Source organism: Pan paniscus, chromosome 3 (assembly GCF_029289425.2).
Source record: "Pan paniscus chromosome 3, NHGRI_mPanPan1-v2.0_pri, whole genome shotgun sequence".
Lineage (NCBI taxonomy): Eukaryota > Metazoa > Chordata > Mammalia > Primates > Hominidae > Pan > Pan paniscus.
In genome coordinates this window covers 179,886,467-179,906,820 of record NC_073252.2, presented here as the reverse complement: position 1 = coordinate 179,906,820, position 20,354 = coordinate 179,886,467, and the positions used below count along the sequence as shown (strand labels likewise).

General features: G+C 39.6%; 1 protein-coding gene and 1 long non-coding RNA gene across 10 annotated transcripts in view; one reads left to right on the top strand and one right to left on the bottom strand.

Moving 5' to 3' along the window:
• The window catches only part of TENM3 (teneurin transmembrane protein 3), a 2,735,422-nt gene that overhangs the window by 642,709 nt on the left and 2,072,359 nt on the right, over positions 1-20,354 (bottom strand). For 4 of the 9 annotated variants that reach the window (XM_063604002.1, XM_057302221.2, XM_057302222.2 and 1 more), the window contains exon 1: positions 17,821-18,057. The exons of 1 other annotated variant lie outside the window; for it this stretch is intronic. The gene's annotated coding sequence lies outside the window, so the exon portion shown is untranslated. Of the gene's footprint in view, positions 1-17,203; positions 17,458-17,820; positions 18,058-20,354 lie in introns of those variants that run through there. 4 more of the 9 variants (XM_057302224.2, XM_063604005.1, XM_063604003.1 and 1 more) reach the window with 4 other exon arrangements.
• Positions 17,455-20,082, top strand: LOC134730302 (uncharacterized). The gene is made up of 4 exons (XR_010112077.1): positions 17,455-17,619; positions 17,842-17,935; positions 18,138-18,281; positions 18,439-20,082. It is a non-coding gene; the product is annotated as an uncharacterized LOC134730302 (long non-coding RNA).

Genomic DNA, 20,354 nt, shown 5'->3' with positions numbered 1-20,354 from the left:
AAGACATTGATTTTGTTTGTTTTAAAAAAGAAAGAAATCCATTGAACCAACTAATACATTAGTGGATGTATGTTTGCATCATATATATATATACACACACATATATATGTGTATATATATACATATATGTGTGTATATATATACATATATGTGTATATATATACACATATATATGTGTGTATATATATACATATGTGTGTATATATATACACATATATTTGTGTATATATACATATATATTTGTATATATATACACACATATACGTGTATATATATATTTGGACTGAGCCTCACTCTGTTGCCCAGGCTGGAGTGCAGTGGCGCAATCTCGGCTCATTGCAACCTCCACCTCCCAGGTTCAAGCAATTCTTGTGCCTCAGCATCCCGAGTAGTTGGGATTACAGGTGTGCGCCACCACGCCCAGCTAATTTTTGTATTTTTACTAGAGACGGGGTTGCACCATGTTGGCCAGGCTGGTCTCCAACTCCTGACCCCAAGTGATCCACCCACCTCAGCCTCCCAAAATGCTGGGATTACAGGTGTGAGCCACCACGCCTGGCCTGCATCATATATTTTTAATATTTTTAGATTATATTTTTAATTGACAAGTGTATATATCTATGGGGTACAATGTAATTTCTCAATCCACATGTATACATTACGGAAGGATGTATCAGGCTAGTTAGCATTTCCCTCACTTCAAATATTTATCATTTCTTTGTGGTGAGAACATTTAAACTCCTCTCTTATAGCTCTTTTGAAATATACAATAGCTTATTATTACAGTCACCTTGCTCTGCAATAGGTCACCAGAGCTCATTCCTACATCTAAATGAAACTGTACCCTTTGATCAACGTCTCCCCTTCCCCATGTTCCATCCCAGCCTCTGGTAACCACCATTCTACTCTTCATGATTTCGACTTTTTTAGACTTCACATGTGAGCGAGATCCTACGGTATTGGTCTCTCTGCATGATACATTTTTAAAAGAAACAAACAAGATAGATTCAAATGCTAAGTAATTCTGTGAATGGAACAGAAATAATTTTACCATATTCAAGTTTGTCTTGTAATTTTTTCTACTCAATAAATCAATACATGGTAAATTTACATTGTAAAATTTGGGCACAACATTTCCATAGACATTTTTCTGGAATCTCTAAATCTTTAAATAGAATATTCTCGTTAGGTCATTCTAACCGTAATGTGGAAAAAGGTAACCATTTATTTTCATTTTTTTAAAAAAAGAACCGGAATATACTTAGAATGCTGTCCCTGTATAGGTAGATTTGTTTTTCCCACAAAGCATCCCTGTTATCTGGCATCACTAGGAGATGTGTCTAAGTAAATTTTCTCTCTCTCGAAATGTCAAAAATCTTTCCGTCTTTTTCATATAAATTTTGGAACATGCATCACACACATTGCCCTCTGAAGCAACTGTGGACCGTCAGTATGAGCGTTCACTACGCTAATGCTATCGTGTCGCTGCCCCCGGATAAGACATCACACACTGTCACTTCTCCGGCCATCCACGGGCCAGACTGGAACAGCCTCTCAGCTCCCGTTCCCCTTGAGCTGAGCGCTTCTAATGGGTAACTCGGCAAGCCAGGGATCCATGCTGCTAAGAATTATTCATTAATTAAAAGTAAGATTCTAGGTGACAGGCCAGATACAGCGCAGGAGCTGTGTGACTGCGTTGTGGTCATTCTTCCCTAAATGAGAGCTCCTGTTCCCAGCATTCTGACGGCTGGAAAGCATGTGGCACCATCCTGATACACACACACACACACACACACACACACTCATACACACTATCCACTGCTCACTGCACACCTGGCTCCACTAGGACCTCCCTGTGTGTTAGCTCCTTTCATCTTCACAGCCACCCCACAAGAGGGTATGTTTAACATCTCAATTTCATGGTTTCCAAAGCAACTTCATGGTACAGATGGACTTCAACTTCAGTCTCCAAATTCAATTCCAACACCCTCCACAAAACCATAATGGTAAGCATGACGTTCATTATAAGATGCCGATGACAATGACTCCGACAACTGAAGACACTGCTGCCATCACCATCTCCACCATGTCTGCTGCGTGGGGGCCCCGGGCCAGGCACCTGGCAACAGCAACACCACCAGCCATCGTTACAAACCCCATGTTCAGATGAAGAAATAAGGGTCAGAGACGAGGCAGCTTTGCCCTAGATCACACAGCACGTAAGTAATAGAATGGGATTTGAGGGCTTCTCTAATTTCGGAGCCCAACTTGGTCACCACAAAGTAATGAAAACCAGTGTGCTAGGGGAATTTTATTGATCTTTTTATTATTTTAACATAATGGTTAAGACTTATTCCAATGTATCACGTTTAACATTAGACTCTCCTTTCTTAGAGAATTTAGTATCGGTATTCAGGCAACATTCAAATGCTAGCAAAAACATCCCAATATACTTTAGTTATAGCTGGCCACTGCAGTTCCGCTCCAAACAATAGGTGCATTAAGGGGGTCAAGAGCCTTGTATTGACTCTGGGAGGCAGAGATGGAGAGATAAGCAGACAGGGATGGGCAAGGACAAAGGATAGACCTAAGTGCTACTGCCACTTAACCCGTTCCCTCCCTGCCATGAGTAATTCTTACAGAAGACCTGCCGGCAGCCTAGGTTTCTGCTTTAAAGCAGGAAGAAGTGTACTGTAAACTGAAAACATTTTCTCCTCCAAAACGGGTAGAAGAGGATGGCATTCAAGATTACCCACAATCTGGACCCAAGCTCTCTCTCCAACCCTTCCTGGATTTCTCCATGAGGCAGCCTCTGCTGGAGACCTACTGCTCATTCACAGTCTCCCAAATCCATGCAGATCTCCGCAGCTACATCACAGGTTGCAAACTGGTAGCCCAACTGCCAAACCCAGGCTGCAGACTTGTTTTGTTTGATTTGTGAGTTTTGTATGTTGTGTGTTTTTTATTCCCCCAATGAGCTCACATTTGAAAATCTAGAGATTTCACACAATCCATCTTCTGGCATTTCTTGAGAAATCTCACAATCTGGCAACACTAGGTTTCACCCTCACATGGCAATGACTAGTGGCACCTCCTTTTGGAGAAAGCGTGTGCCCTTTAGTTCACAGTCCTCACCACTCCCCATGTCTCTCTGACTCTGAGGCTATGTCAACATTGTTTATCATCAAACTTGCTCTGTTGTTTTTCTAACAGTAAAGAAATACTTCTCTGTACCAATGTTTCTTTCAAAAATGGGGAAAAAAAGGACAAAGAGAACTACATATTTTAAGAAATATGAGAGGACGCATATCTTGGTAGATGTGAAAATTTAATATGCAAATAATCTGGCCAAATTCATTGATCTGTGCTACCTGCTGGTGTTGCTGTTACCTGTTCGTGAAGTTGGGCTTGCTACCGTTGATGCCTCAGTTGTCCATTGTGTTTCCCTCTCCTGGAACACCCTTACCTCTCCTGGTCAAAGTCTTGTCTTTTTCCAGAGATCTATAGTCTCCAGCCACATCTTTCGTCCTCATCTAAATGCTGACAAGTCTGTGTTGGTACTATCTATTTAACATGAATCACAGGAGATCTTCAAACAATAGAACCATAGACTTTTAGAACCTGAGCAGTCCTAGGTGATGACCGAAGTCCAGAGGCCACAAACCTTTTGTGGAGAGGAGCTATTCTCTAGTGAGGACACTTGACATTGATGTAGAGTGAGGGAAGATTTCATTCCTGCATCAATTATTTACAGTTGGACTCTTCAGGGCCAGGCACTGTGTCAGCAGCTGAGGCTCTACTGAGAACAGGGAAGAAGGGTCTCGGCCTTCACAGGGGGTTTTTGTGGGCAAGCGTGCAACAAACATTTTGCCAAGTTATTCCACAGGGAAGGAGGCAAATGGTCAGCTTTTGTTCTTCTCAGGTCACTGGCTTCCAATGCCCCACTTTGTTGGGTATCTCCGGCCTCGACTGGGTTGGGGGGAAAGGATAAGCCATGTGTTCCTACTGTCTCAGTTCACTATGTTTCGAAACATTTGTGAGCCCCAGGGCCCCTTTGTTATTTGTTAGCAGTTAAGGCCACAAGACCTTTGCAGTGTCTCAGAGTTTCAAGGCACTGCTAACGTCTGCATGCTGCAGGAAGGGTGGATGCTGGAACCATTAGGTTGGGTACTGCCCTTCAGTTCTCTGGCATTTCAAAGACCCATGGGCTATTTACATACGATCTGACCAAAGTAGTAATCCTTCTGTTACCTCTCCTGGCTTTCTTAATAACTTTAATTACTATCAGTTACCTCTTTATATCATGCCTCAACTAGAAACGAAAACTCCCTGTGAGTCTGAGATCAGGCCTTATTTCTTCTCATCTTTCCCAGGACACAGCCACTTGGACACAAGAGCACGGAGAAAACATGTGGGGCTGGATTTGAGTGAATTGAGGGAGAAAAAATGGCTGTGTCAGTAAAGCACACACTATAAATGAAGATATACATTCAAATCAGAGCAGAGATTTATTGTATTTATATTGACTCGTAATTTTTACAGATTCAGTGGCAGTGGTGAATATTAATTTCTAATAATTTAAATAAGATAGGGGAAAATCTTAAGTTTTGACTGGTAAATACTGTATTACTCCCTGAACAATTCTCAAAAGTTTCCCTGAAACCATCATTTTTCACATTTTGGCTTTACATCTGATGCCTCACCCTGCCCGCTCATTCTCCAAAGAGTATTCGTCAGACAACACATATTCTCTAGACCCTCAAGTAAGAAGAAAACAAAAATAACTGCATTATAAACAACATCTTTTACAACTAAATATTAAAATTAATAATTGTGTACAATTTTCTAATCTCAGAAAATATCATTACCTATTTCTAGGGCTATCCAGTCTTACTGTACATGAAGACAGAAAAAATTATGATGTTATAAAAGAGAGATATGGCTGGGCATGGTGGCTCACTCGTGTAATGCCAGTACTTTGGGAGGCTGAGGGAGGAGGACCGCCTGAGCCCAGGAGTCCAAGTCCAGCCTGGGCAACATAGACCCCGTCCGTAAAAAAATGTAGAAATTAAAATAAAAGAAGAAATATTTTAAAGAAGATAGGCTCTTCTAAAAAGTTTACAAATGTAACATTTATTAAAGTTTCTATATGGCCACAGTTTATCATTTTGTTGTATAAATACTATGACTACAACTAAATATGCTGAATTTTTCTACACCGTGAAATCACTGTACAGGTAAGTGTTCATGTGACATCAGTTATTCTCCAACTTGCTACATCAAATTAAATGTAAGGGTTTAATACGTTTCTCTCTAAAATATATTTTAATGGGGTTTTTTAAAAGTAAAAAAAAAACTATCATATTTTGTCTAGATTTTCAATTATGGCATCACTTTAGAAAAATGATGCATATAACATTAGACACTGGAGACTACTAGGGCGGGGAGAGGGGGAGGGTTGCCAAATTAGCTGCTGGATACTATGCTCACTGCCCGGGTGACGAGGTCATCCGTACCCCAAACCTCAGCATCATGCAACACGCCCATGTAACTAATCTGCCTGTGCACCCCTGAATCTAAAATGAAAGTCGAAATTATTCAAAAAAAGAAAAGAAAAGAAACGATTCACAGAAGTGTAGCAATCACTTGCTTCAGTGGTGCGTACCTCATAAAAATGTACTTGTTCTGGAGAAATTGTTAAACTTTCAGTGACTTTTTTTCTGCATATTAGTTAAGCCAAAATTGTTGTGTTTTAACGTTTGCAATTCTTCCTGATAACCACTGTCATAATGACTCGAAAACTAATAGATTCATCCATGGATCTATACACAACATAGCCCTGCTCTCCTTTAATCTTCCTCTATCACCAACATTCATAGGAAGTGAGTTGCACAAAACACATGTACTTGTAATTACATTTGCAAAAAAAAAAAAAAAATCCTCAAACAGCTGTGGAGACAGCAAAGATTAGAATCTGATAGTGGCTTAGAATAATGAAGAAAGGGATTGTGAGGGTTCAGCTACAGAGCTGATGAAAGATGGAAGGAAAACCTGCTCTTCAAAATCCTTAATCTGTATTACTTCTAAACTCTGAATTGAAACACATATATTCCAAGACTCTGAAATAATAAATGATGAGTAATGTTTCTCGACCAGACAATGATTTAAGATATGTATTAAACCTTGTGTCTTACTAGCAATAAATTCAAAATTTGTATATTATTTACCTAAAATGTTTGAAGGTCTTATTTAAATTATTATTCTTCTAAAAATCTCATAAAATAATTGAAATTTGGTTACATCTGGCTCATTTCTAGGCAGTATTATTTATTTCTTAACATTACATTTCCACCAATTATGAAAGATTATGAAAGTCTAGAGTCCTTGAAGAAGCCTTCAATAATCAACTGGCACAGTGAATTGATCACAAAAATAATATTTTAAATAGTTTCCTTATTATAAATACTGAAGAACAGAAAATAATTTTAGTATCATATATCTTTATTATAGATATAAAATATTTGAGAAGATGACGCAGAACAGAAATGTGACAATTATAAAGAGCCATCTTTTGAAGTTGATTGTATGTTTCAATGAGTAAGTACACAGACACCAGAATTATTTATACTGTAGAAAAACTTAACTGTATTCCCTCACTTTGCAATTTTTATAGTGAACTTTACCACTCTTTTAAAACTTTTAGAAGCTTGTAGCCTCAGAAATAAGAGCCCATTTATTAAGGAAAATTAATTCCCCATAATAAATTATGCTTTTTTAGGTGGCATTACTTGTGTTTTACAAGTAAAATGACTCAATTAGCCAATACTTGGTATTTTCCAATTTTGAATAGAATCAATTGTCTTGTATTTGATTGATGCTGACTAAATGAAAACTGATATAAACACAATTATGTAATCTGACCACTTAATTTTCAATTTTCAATGTATTTATTGGACCAAAAACACAGAGGTCTCCTTAGAATGACACATTTTTATCAAACTGTTATGCTGTGCAAACAATTGTTCATTACAAGTTGGGAATATACTCACATAATATAATGTCCTTTCACTTTCTTTTTTAAAATCCATGACCAAAGCAAGCTATAATATGCTCACTATTACATACACGTGTATTACATACATGTTCAGAGAAAATTAACTAACCCTCATATATATGATGGCTTCATTTTTATATGTCACTATTTTCTTCTCAAGTTGCTTTCAATATTATTAACAAGGGGAAAAGCTTACAGGGAACTTGCATCAGGCCATGGACTTTGCAGACTGTACTGAGGAGGTACACCACTTAAATGACTGAGTACCCCGCAAGAATCAATGCCCTGGTCATCTGGCATAAGTGGAAAAGCATTCTTCAATAGATAATCTGGCTTCATTATCTTGCATCAAAATAGTAACGTCTGCATTTCACGGAATCCATTAATACCTAACATATATGTAGACTAAAATTCCATATAAATATTAGATTTAGGAAAGAAACCAATTAACTTTTTAAAGAAAAATGAAATGATAGCCAGCTAGTCTAGTGCTACTTGATAAAACTATTGTGTAACAGATTCTGGGATCACAGATTTAGGGGAGAATGTATAATCCTTCATCAAAGAGTGGCAGCTTATCCACAAAGCTTCCTATCCCCGATGGGCTATTCTTTTAAAAGTAATAACGAGGGCCTAAAAACTATGTAACACTCTCCCACCAAAATTAGCCATTTATACCAATTATTCTTAATAGTAAAAGAACCAGAACCTCATCCTGAAAGCCTTTGAGATCTTTCTTTTAAGGAAAAAAAAAAGAAAAAAAGCATAATGTGCATTAATAATTTATATCTATTCCTAAGTCAAGTGGTTATGTTCCAGACTTAAAATTAAGTGATAAAAATTACATTAGAAGGTATCATTGTTTTTCAAAAGATAAAAATAATAAAAAATAATCCCTACGAGGCTTACATTAGTAACATTTTTCCAAGAGTATGAACTATTTATACTTCACTTTCCTCAACATTTAAAATTTTAAAAGTGAATTATAGAGGCTTTTTAAAGTTGAAGTGGTAATTACACAACCAATCCATACGTCTTACATCACATTTACATGAAATATGTGATACATTCATGATTTGTTTCAGTAACTGACGTTGTCCTTTGCTGATAGCTCAATATAAAATTTACCAAACTTAATATGTTAAGATTCCCATCCGAAGTACAATACAGTGTCTAAAAGCTACTTTCATCAGATAATGTGAGAAGAATTAACTGATGGCATCTCATAGAACAAGCACTCAGTCCTCTCCTTCAGATCTCTCATTTGTCACAAGACATCAAACAACTGCATAGTGGAGCTGAACTAGAACTAGATTTGAAGGCTCAGATTTTATAGAAAACTTTCAGAATGAGAAAATGGACTTCGGTCATGGCTATACTGATGGTTGACCGAAGTTCCTAACATCATACTTGAATGAAATGCAAGACTGTATTAGTTTTATTGAAATTACCTTAAACCAGAAAACCAAGAATTGATGTATCTTAAAATCTGACACTTGTTTTGCAAATGCATTCATGCTGTGTGACTAAAGATGTATCATTCATCTTTCACATTTGTAATAACTTTTTTGTTATCTGTATGGATTTTACATATTGTATATTCATGATATTCTCCCAGTATCTAAATTACATAAACTGTAATATTCATTAAATTAAGGTATTTTTATAATTTTTAGAACACCAGATTTATCGGATCATCTAATTTCTTTTTCAGGCTGCCTTTAAACAGACTTCAGTTAGTGTATGTTTTGATTACTAATATTTTTTAATTCTTTATTTATGGGTTCTAAATCATATTACCAGTATAAAGAAAGATCTGAAGTCCCCTGAAACATATAAAAGATAAAAGCCCAAGTGTAGATAATTTAAATTATTAGGGTTTCTTTATACACATCTTTAGTAAATCAATATTTGAATCTCAAAATATATAAAATTAGGTCTTTTCTGTTTGAGACTGCACCTTTAACTAAAAGGTACTGCGCTTCAAATTTTTACGGGAAGAATTTTTAAAATAAATTTAATATTGAAAATTACGTCTTTTTTCTTTGGTTTAAGTTACCACACTAAGCAAATTCTGTAGCATCTACTATCATACTAATTAAAACGATATAGAAAATTATACCACAACCAAAACACAGGATAAAAAGCTTTAAATTTTTAAAGTACTTTATCTTTAGTAAAGTGTTGACTCAAAGTCCCTGTCACACGTGTAATTTTTTAAATTAGTAAAAATCGAAGAAAAAATCTTACTGGCAAAGCAGCTTAACATACCAGTATTGTTTATTAAAAAACTGTAGTGCCAGAGTCTTTTCATTCAGAGATTGTATATTCTAGGACAAAGTAACAATTGAGGACTAATTTGCTTTACTTAATTTTGTAATCACAAAAAACATGATAGGGTATTCTACTCATATTTGGAAAGAAAAAATATAAGGAAGCATAAAAATCATTCTAAAAGTAAGGACTCATTTCTGGTTTGACAGGTATACCTTACATACAAGTAACAGCTTTAATTTTTGTTTAAATTAAAATTTATTTTAAATGTTAAATATGTTAGTAGCTCCATAGAAGAAAAACAAGTTGAAATTTAAAGCAGAAATATCAACTTATAAATGTATTATAGATAGAAAATGCCTGTTCTATTTAAATTTGAAGAATAACATCCTGGCAGAGGTTCTTTTCAGCTTTCACCCCTTTCTGAACCCTTTCTGAACTATTACATTCATTAATAGTTCTGTAAGGCAACAAATGTACTTTCTTTCTCCTAGTAGGTCTCATTATTTTCAAGAGCTTTTCTAATTATTTTGGAATTTTCTGAAAGTATTAGCTAAAAGATGAGGAATAACATTTCAGTTATTTTCATTGTGTCAACTTGTTCTCACTATTACTGATACCATCATAAAATTCAGCCATATCCTTGTAAGAATGCCTTATTTTTGGGACAATCAAGAGACAAAAATATGGCTGTGTATACTACAGTTTTCATTTCTTTGCAATATTATAGTTCATCACATATCTATAATATGTATTTAGATTACTAGATTCGTTTTTATTATTTGCAGTATTTTAACCTACACAACTATTCTCATCATTACACAAAATTTAAGTGAAAAAATTTTAAAGTTTTAAACATTCATTTCATTTTTGCTTATAAATATAGAAAAATGTAATAACACTGCCCAAGATGCTTTTGTTTTTTCGTTTTTTTGTTTTGTTTTGTTTTGTTTTTTGCTCCTAAGAGAAAAAAAAGTCATAGATTTATTCTTCAAGAACTATAGGAGTGATAGCTTTCTTTAGCTGGAAGTTATTATAAATTCTGAAAGAAATAAAAGTTACAGCTGGCTTCCCCTGGTTTTCATAATTATTTCAAATGGCAAGCTCTGTGCCAATTTTCTTAAGAGCTATTTAAAAGAACCAGTCCCTTGCCAATTTTTTTCTACCTACATGTTGACAAATTCCAAATTCTCTGATAAAAAGTATTAGAATAGATGTTACTCTTTAAAAAGAACATTAGGTAGACTGAAAATAAACAATTAGTTTACTTTTCAATAGCGTACTTTTTACCAAAATAAGCATAATCTCATATTCATATATTTGCACATGCTTCATGCAAAGTATTTAACATGGTTCACACATTTCTCCCTGTAAAGTATATTCTAATAATTCAACCCTGTCTTTTCACTGTCTGCATAACGTACCTTCTAGTATGTAGTCCAAGAACATAAACTCTCCTAAGATACCATCCCAGTGTAGAAGCCACATGCTGGACACGAGAGGATGCTGGAGATGCTCTTGAGTGAGGACCACTTCTTTGGAAACGCCCCTATTGTCAAAAAAGACACCTCCTCATGCAGAGAGGGGGGTCAACAATTCTAGTCACAATATTAGTTGAGCATAATTTAACTCAAGAGGAAATAATTCATTCTAATAAAAAAGTAGCTTTTCTGTTTGGGGGAGGGAACAGAGAACCACAAATCCACGTCACCCTCTTATTCAGAGTGTGCTGCTATCTTCATAGACAGCCACTGCATTCAGAGGTGCTACGGAATCGGACTGAAGGAAGACAGTCACTACCAAGCTGTTAATCCTTTCTAAGTAATGGCAACCTGAAGAGGTATTAGCATAAGAATTCTAACAAATATGACTAGTAATTAAATAAAGGAAAGAATGACTAAAATATATTAAGAGCTGTATCTTTAAAGGTAAGTGGCCTTTATAAGTTACCTCCTAAATGGTCTTTTTAAATAATCAGAGTTGTGTGGGTTTTTTTAAGTCTCTACATAGAAAACTATAACTTGATTTTCAGTCTTATAAACAAAGCAAGCATGCCTGTAAAATAGAGCTCTTAGTACGTTTTCTTTTTTCCATCAGTATAAGCAACTGTATGCAATATTTGCAATCTCTGGGATTACATTTAAAAACTGATCCTCTGGTTCTCCTGCAGGGATTGAAAATACATATATTTAAAAGTGAAAAAATTTACAAGTTAATTTTCTTCTGTACTTACCCAATTAAAATAAATGACAAAATTTTCCCTTTAGTCTGCTTTTCCTGTCACACACCCTGCTACATACAGAAAATGCTCAAAGGGCCATCACTCATTATAAAAGATATTCATTTTCCTATTTTCTGCTCTTTCTCTCTCTTTCTCTTACTCCCCTCCCTTCCTCTTTTCCTTTCTTCCTCCCTTCCTCCTTCCCTTATCTTTTTTTGGTTTTGAGGCAGACACCAAGTAGACCCAGTTATAAAATAGCTGGTTATTATTAATATGATCCCATCCCAGGGCAACCAAATCACATTATCCCCACCTCTCCCCAACTACTCTAACAGAAGTAAAAACTACTCCACAATATTTGAGAATATACTATCAACAAACGCAATTTTTGTATCCCATGACTTTTATATAATTATATAAATGATACAATTTTATATCATTAAATGCAAGTGTGAATACAGGCACTATGTCTTCCCCAAGGTATTTTCAGAAGGTATCACTGTGTTTTTGCATGCTCTAGTACAAACTACAGAACTATGAATGTGGGTCAAATAGTAAGTAATAATAGTAATAAATGCCACATCTCCGTAAGTAATGATTAACTCCTAAACTTACAAAAAAGAATATAAGCATAGTTTAGTGTTATGCTACATTTCACTCCACACATGCTCCTAAACATATAAGAATTACCTATTTTCTGAAGGAAGTCAAGGAACTCGGTTAAGACTGCCACCTATCACAAACTTGTTTGAAAAGTCAGTGCTACCCGATCCTAGCTCTTCCAAGATTCCAAGAAAGTTATCAACAGGGAAGTAAAATCTCATTATTATTATTATTATTACATGATATGGTTTCAGTCATCTACTCATATGACTTATGAGTTCATTCTACGATACTGACATTCAGTTGCAGTGACTAATTTAAAATAGAAAGACATGTGTTTGAGTAGATCACTATTTTTAGTAAATTCCATGTAGCTGTTCTAGCTAGGCAATCACCAGGGTTATTTAACCAAAACTACAGAAAATTTTATTGCAATTCCTTCAAAAGAATGAATCCTATTGTAGTTTCAGTGTACGAAACATCTGTGTATCTCAGGGCATGTTTCCGCATTTTGATAGTTTATACTCTAGCACTTGTGTAAAATAACATTTTGAAAATGGTAATTTAACTGCATTATTTTAGCATTTAAAACTATTTTAAATGGATGTCTTCAGCAGGAAAAACACCAATCCGATGCCAAGAATGTATCATTACAGAGAATAAAATAAAGATACATAGTTCTTATCAAGTTTTTTTCCTTCCTGAAAGTAAAGAGTAATGCCATTGTGGGAAGTTTACACGCACTAGAAAGCAGTTACATCTTTCTTTAGAAATCATATATACTACGGATATATGTTGATATATATGGATATATATTGATATATATGGATATACTGTGGATATATTAGAATGCTAATCTATATTAATCTTATATTCTGTGCTCCTAATCTTTTATTTGATTGGGACAACATGTATCACAATGCAATATGAACCAAAGCCCAAGAAAATCTTAAAGTGGTCTTTCAGAAGAGACTTAAAAGCTGATAAAACCAAAGATGACCAGGTACAGATAAGAAACAAATGCAAATATCACAGTGGGGATGATAACGTTCACCATCTCTTCACATTTCCATTAAGGAATTACCTCCACATGCATTATCTTTCATTGTCAGGATTACACTATCTTATGAAATAAAGTTATAACACACGCACAAGAGGTCCATCCAAAATTCTAAGAAATCTCTGAAAAACTGAACTAGAATGTTAATACAAACAAAAAAGGAAATAACCTAGATGGATTACAATTACTATTAATGACTCAGGCCATAAAATCCTTTGATGGGCAAGAAAATATGCCTTGAGGCATATTGCATTTTGGGAAAATAGGCTATTTGAGTTGAATATATGTTAATGAATTGCTTCCTCATGTTTTATATAATTCTTAGAAAAAGTTCAAATTAGGTCCCCAATAGGATGTTTTAATTATGAGAAGCAATCTTTTGAAACTCATACAAGCCATCACACTTGTTTGGAAACAAATGACTTTTCAAGATGGAGAAGTATCACTATCAATCACCAACAAGTTAATTCTACATAATAAGGCAGGTTTGGATGCAAACTGATCCATTGTGGAATGCTGTATCTAAAATTGATTACAACAGCACTCAAAATGAACGCAGCCCTCCAAACCACTTCTTTGCTCAGAAACATTAATCTCAATTAGAAGGAGAGCTTCATAATGGTAATGCTTGGTATAAAAAAGTATAAAATAAATCAGGTTCTATAAGACACAACAATTAGTTTTCAGACTAAGGTTTATTTTATTTTATTTTATTTTATTTTGAAGCACAGAATTTCCATCAGGTCTGTTAAACCAGCTGATGTTTCCAAAAATAAGTTTTAAATGTATTCTAAAAGAAGCTTACGTAAAATAATTTTTAAAACTTAGTTGTCGAAACTTTTAAATAACGTATTATTGTGTTATCTTTTCAACAGACTTTACTCCGAATGCATGTGTTCAATTTTTCTACGGGCTATCATTCCACTTTATAAGGCAACTATGAACACAACACTAACTTCAACTAGAAATTTAAAGGAATATGTAATTGGTTATGGACCACGGTAAACGTTTGCTGGCAAACTATTATATTCTTTGCTCATATTCTCAACCTAAGTAAAAAAAAGTATGCCCTCGAAGTCAAAATGGATATTTGACTATCAAACGAAACCCAGGGTAGACGAGCAATGTGTAATTCAACATGCTTAACAGGTTTCCACAGCACAGCTTCCAGAAAAGGGCAGACAATTCATCACAGCTGCTGAACACACTGATTCAAATAAATATAAAACCTGGATGATATTCAACCACCATCCAGAAATCAAATTTTTACAGGGTAAAATAAAGTTTAATAAAAAGGAGGCACATGCATTTATTTAAATAACCAATATTAATAAACTAATAAACTTGGCTTTGTTGGGCTTTTATATCAGACAATGACCATGCTCTGAACTTATTCCCTAGTATCCCTATAGGTAGGATAAACTTCAGCATTTCCAAACATACATTAACAGCTTTTGCAAAAACATCATTTTTTGTACACCCAGCCTAACGGTGATTCAGTATTTCTGACAGGTCACTCTACTCACAACCATAGCCACGCGCTTCTTCCTGCTATCTTCTTTGCTTGACTCTTTACAAACAGAATAATTACTCTTGGCTCCCAGAAGCAAAGCTAAGAAAGAGTAGCTTGAACTTACTAACTGGATCATTATTGTTTAGCTAGGTTTCCTTTCTGAATAAGTTTAAAAGTTTTGACTCTCTTTAGGAGCTTTTTTCTATTCAAAGATAAGCATCCTTATCTTTCTTTGTCTTCACCCTAATAAGGCAGGTTCCCTTTTCTAACCAAAAGACTGATGACACGCCTACAGAATCATAGTAAGAAAAGCCTCAATAATTTACCTAAAACATCTTTCTAGAAAAGAAACACAGCCATGCAAAATAATCCCATTTGGAGGAATAACTAGTCACAATTCCATAAATCTATCTGCTTTATTCCCAATAATCAAGTAATCCTCATTAGGGTGCATAGGTTGCTAACATAAAGCTATTGGCACAGGGGGTTCACAGAGTTTTCCAAATATATAAACATTAGCATGGTGATTAGTATAACTACATTTTTTATAAAAACTGTGCAGTGCATGTAAAATGTGTGTTTGATTTGAACTACTTTTTCTAACTATTCTTTTCTAAGTTATTTAACATAAGATATATTTGTTTACTATTAGAAAAAAATCTTTGATTAAGAGGAATAATAAAATTCATGTAAGAAAAAAAGAACAAGATTGTTAAGGGAAATGCAACAGGAAGAGATACAGACAATCCTGAAATACACAATAGAATAACTGAACTCATTATAAACTCCTATCTTTGAAGAATTTAGGAATAATTTGTGAATGCCATGACATTTTAAAGTGGGATTAGCAAGCCTTATTACTGAACTAACCTCTCCCTCTTAGATCAAGAATTAAATATTTACTCTGCATTTAGAATTACAAATCCAAACTTTCAGGGCTCATACAAGAATTTTATATATTAAGATATACATGCTCGAAGTTTTAGATAATTAAAAGTGTATTAAGGAATGCACAAAGCAAGATTGTTGAATTTATAAAATCTTGTTTTAATTGAAATATTAAAATAGATAATTATTATTACACAGTTGCTCTTAATTCTAAAGTCAGTCTGTTCTCAATATATTAATATATAAAGACTACAAATACTTCTCCAAGTAGGCAGTGGGGAAAAAGGGATATGCGTCATTATTTTAAAGAAATTCACTAAGGGATCAAATCACCAAGTTCTGTTCAGCTACAATACCATCTTTTGGGATACTCTTCCAAGCTTTCCAGAGATGCCATATCCACCTTTTTTCTTTTGACAAGAGAAGGGAAAGGTAATGCCTCAACATATGTCTATTTCTAGTGAAAAGACCACCCAGTGGATTCTGCCAGAGTCTACCAATGTTTGACAAAATACATTGTCAGAAGATAAGAAATAGAGCATGATGAAGAGACAGTCCTGTTCTCGGGCATCCCAGCCGTCTGGGGCCCTGTAAAAAGTATAGGACAGCTCTCAGCCTTTCATTTCCATTGCACCTCCTCACACGTACCTGGAAACTTTTCTCTACCTCCAAATTACAGTGACTTGGGGAAACACACGTGTGTGATGTATTACACGGTACAAGTACTTGTTACCCTCTCTCTACAATAAAAATTAACAAGTTACCACTCCAGCTACCTTAAAGGTGAGGCAGTAAGAATGGAATCCAAGCTGCATAGTAAGATGCTCAGCAAAGATCAATCAGACACAACCCGCCTCAACCTAAAATATGTGAAGCTCTTTGTAATCGGTTGTAAAACACGAGAGGGACCTAGAATCTCAGTTGCAGGCTCATAAATTCGTAATTTTTGAAACGCCCAGCTCAGGATATTTTGTGTGTGTTTCCAACCCCATCCAGAGTTTCCCGATGAAGTTTCAGCCGTGATCCATCACTCCCCACGCTACCCCTCGCCCCGCACTCTCCCTCCTTCACTCCTTTTCAACTTGGCTCCCTGATCGCTGCAGAAGCCTTCTGTCCCCTGCCTGCCCCGGAAAGCGGTGACATCCCGGGGCTTTCCGCTCGCTGGGAGCCCCCCAGGATCCTGTTAAGACGCCCCCGCAGAAGACGCGGGGCCCCGCCACACATCGGGGGCCGAAGAGGACCTGGCGGGCTCCCCTCCCCGCCCCCACTGGGCGCCCAGCCTCCGGACTGCCTTCCTCAGGGACCCCGGGGCTCCCCAGTACGGGGGCGCGGCGCCTGGCTCCCCGGGCGAGAGGCGCCGGCGAAGTTCCCACCTGAGCCGGCGGCCGGAGGTGGCTGGCGCGAGGGCGGGGCGGGGACGGGGAGGCCGGACCGTGGAGAGAATCCGCGCGCCGAGAAGATGTCCCCGCGTCCGCCGCCTCCCGGGGCCACGCGCCGTCCCAGCTCGCGCCCGCCAGCTCCCGGCGCCGCGGCCCGGCACTAGGACCCCATAAAGGAAGGAGGGCGCGCCGGCGGCGGCGCCGCACTTACCGCGCTCGGCTCGCCCGCGCCGCCGGCTCGCTCCCCCGCAGCAGCCGCCGCGTCCGCCCGAGCCGCGCGCACACCGCGCCGGGCCAAATTCAAAGGAGCCGGGCGCGGGGGAGGGGGGCCCCGCCGAGGGAGCGGGGAGCGGGCGACGGCGGGGCGGGGGCGGGGAGGGGGCGCGAGTGTTACAACTTCCTTCCCTGCCCGCCCCCGGCCGCGCGGCCCGGGGACGCGGGAGGGGAGGGCGCCCGCGCGCCAATGAGTTCACTTTCTTTCTCTCCCCCGCGCTCCCCCTCTCCCGGCCCGCCGGCCCCTCCAGCCTCTTCCAAGGCGGCGGACCAGGCCGGGCCGGAGTTTTCGGGGTTCAGCCCGCGAGCAGGAGGACCGGGGAGGCGAGGGAGGAGGAAGGCGAGAAGGGCCAGGTGAGGAGGCCCGCGGGACGCCCGGCCAGGGAGCGGCATCCAGGACCGTAATTGTGCGGCGGGGGACGCGCCGGGCCGAGTGTGCCCGAGCCCGGGCGCGTACACGTGTCCGTGTCCGTGTGTGTGTGTGTGTGTGTGTGTGTGTGTGTGTGTGTGTGTGCGGGAGTGTGCGAGGGAGAGGAGGAGAGGAGAGGAGCCTACCATGCGCTTCCCCCGGTGCAGATCGCGGGAGAGCCCAATCACGGGGCGAGCTGGACCTGGCTGTGATCATTTATAATCCTTGACTCCTCCGCTCCGCCACTTGTCAAGATGACAGGTACTTTATTTCTTCTTCTTCTTTATTCAAAAAAAGAGATTCCCCGTTTACTGCCTTTTTCTGTCAAATGGGATTTGCCGGACTGAACCACGTTCGCCGCCCCTCCCTCCTTCCCTCCTCCCGGCCGCGTCGGGTTCGGGAAAGCACCGAGGCTCCCATGCTGTGACCAATCAGTGCCTCTACTACTCTCGCCGTGATTTAGGGGTCATCCGTGAATAACACTTCACGCTGATGAATGGCTCTTGCCGGCTTTCGGCTCTGATGAGGGGTCTGCCCGCCGCGGATCGCAAACACTAATGAACTTACTGCGCCATTTGAAATTCACACGCACCAACAAAGTGCGGGGGTACGTGCGTGGGGGTCTGTCCTTTTCTGCTGCGGGTGGCGGGGAGGCGGCCCTGGGGGAGGGGGCGGGTAATTGCTTTGGACTTAAGTGGAAACACTTCTCTGTGTAATCAAACCTCTAACCTTCTTAGAAAACTACTTTTCTTGATCTTCCGTAGGGTGGGCATTTCAGGTCAGCTGAGTCACCCGAGGAGGTGGCAGTGCAAGACACTGCCGGGAAGACGGATTCCGAGGCAGAAGGGTGTAATTAAGGATTTCCACCCCCGGTAGGCGGCCCGTCCTTTGCAGAGCCTCTGAAAATGACCCGCGCCTTCCTTTCCACAGTGTTCTTTCGTCCGAGACCGAAAAGCGCAAATGACCTTTGGACAGGGAAGGGAGGCAGTAAACACTCAGACTTCCTTACCAGCCCCTCGTCGGCACTGCAGCAGAACAATTGTCTGCCCCCCAGGTTCAAGCACCTAGGCCTCCGCCCCGCATCACCTGGCCAGGGGCGGACCCGGGAGTCCTCCGAAGGCTCCACTCCCCACTTTTACTACTCTTCTTTCCTCTCCATTCTCCCCTCAGATTAGCAGCCGGACACTGTCCCTGCCTCGATTTTGTTTGCTGTGGGAGGGAAAAAGAAAGTATGCTGCTCCTCCCAAGACACCGGCCACTTTCTACTCACTGAAGTTCCCACCGCAGCGCTGGCTCCCGGCTCCCTAGCTCCCGCCCCCTGTCTGCAGGAAAGCCCTCCCCCGGAGCTTCCGAAACTGCTGGAGGTTCCAGAGTTTTGTAGCTCCGAATGGGCGACCTGAGCCGAACCGCTCTCTGGCTGGGTGGTCGGCGGGATCCTTCAGGCTCCTTTCGGGTCCGGGACGGGGCGGCGGCAGAGGTGGGGCGTGCGTGCTTGGGGCTGCCGAGTGAGTGCGGCTCCCTGGTGCGCGCCCGAGCATCTCCCCGCCCTCTCCTGGGACCAGCAGTCGGCCCGTGGAGGGCTAGGAGCCCGCGACCAGGCCTGCCCCGGCCGTCGCCAACCTGTCCTTGGAAGCGTGGCGGAGACTGGTGCGCTCTCAGCCTCCTCGCGCCACCCTCCACTTTCAGCTTCAGAGCAGAGGATTCCGCCGACCTCTACCTGTACCTGTACTCGGCCGTTAGGAAATCCACTTGCATTTTTAACTACCGTGCAGAACCAGAACGAGCACTGGGAGAACAAGGACGACGCCTCCTAGGAAAGCCTGAACCTTTATGTTAGTTTATCCAAAGTTTGGGCTAGAAGTGAGGAGAATCCCTAAACTCGAACTGGGGTGCCCAGACCCACAGCCCGTGTTCCCGAAGTTGCTAAGTGCCCGAGCGCAGCGCGTTAAGTAGAGAAGTCTTGGTAGTAAGCGAACCCGACCCGGCTCTCGGGGCGCTAGTGACGGAAAGCAGCACGCATATCTTTGCGGGAAGAATCTAGAGTCGCCCTGGGATAGATCCATCTCCTTCTGCCACTGAATTTCACACTTGAAAAAGATAAGGTCATGGGGGCGGATGAATGATATCCCCCACTCATTTAGCCATTCTTATTATTATAAAAAAAAAAGGCTTGTCAATTATGAAGATATGTCCCAGATATTACATGAAGATCATGCAAACTACTTGAAATTTGAATCCGGACATGATCGTAAGGAAACTCTTTAATAAAGCACTTTTGTGGCCCAGTTCCCACACACACACAAAAGTATTAGGTCTTTAAAACTTTTCTAAGTATGTAAATAAGTGAGACTCCCTCTTACTGTCTACGAATACACAATAAAGAGATGAGACACTGCCCCAATCCTAAAGAGGCCAGAACTGAAGTGCTACATTGTGGGAGTTAGAGGATGCTTCTTTTTTCCAGCTCTTTTTTCTAGAATCCTCATTACAGGTAACGCTGGTAATAAAGGTAGGAAAACAATAGAACTCATAAAACTTAGAAATGGTAATAAATCTTGGCTCCTGTCTCTAGCCCAGTTCCTTCTTACATGAGATTCAAAGTTTTGCAGTATGCAATGCTGAACATTCACACTATGGTTGCAAAATAGAAAAAAATACTCTAGAACTCATTAATACGGCC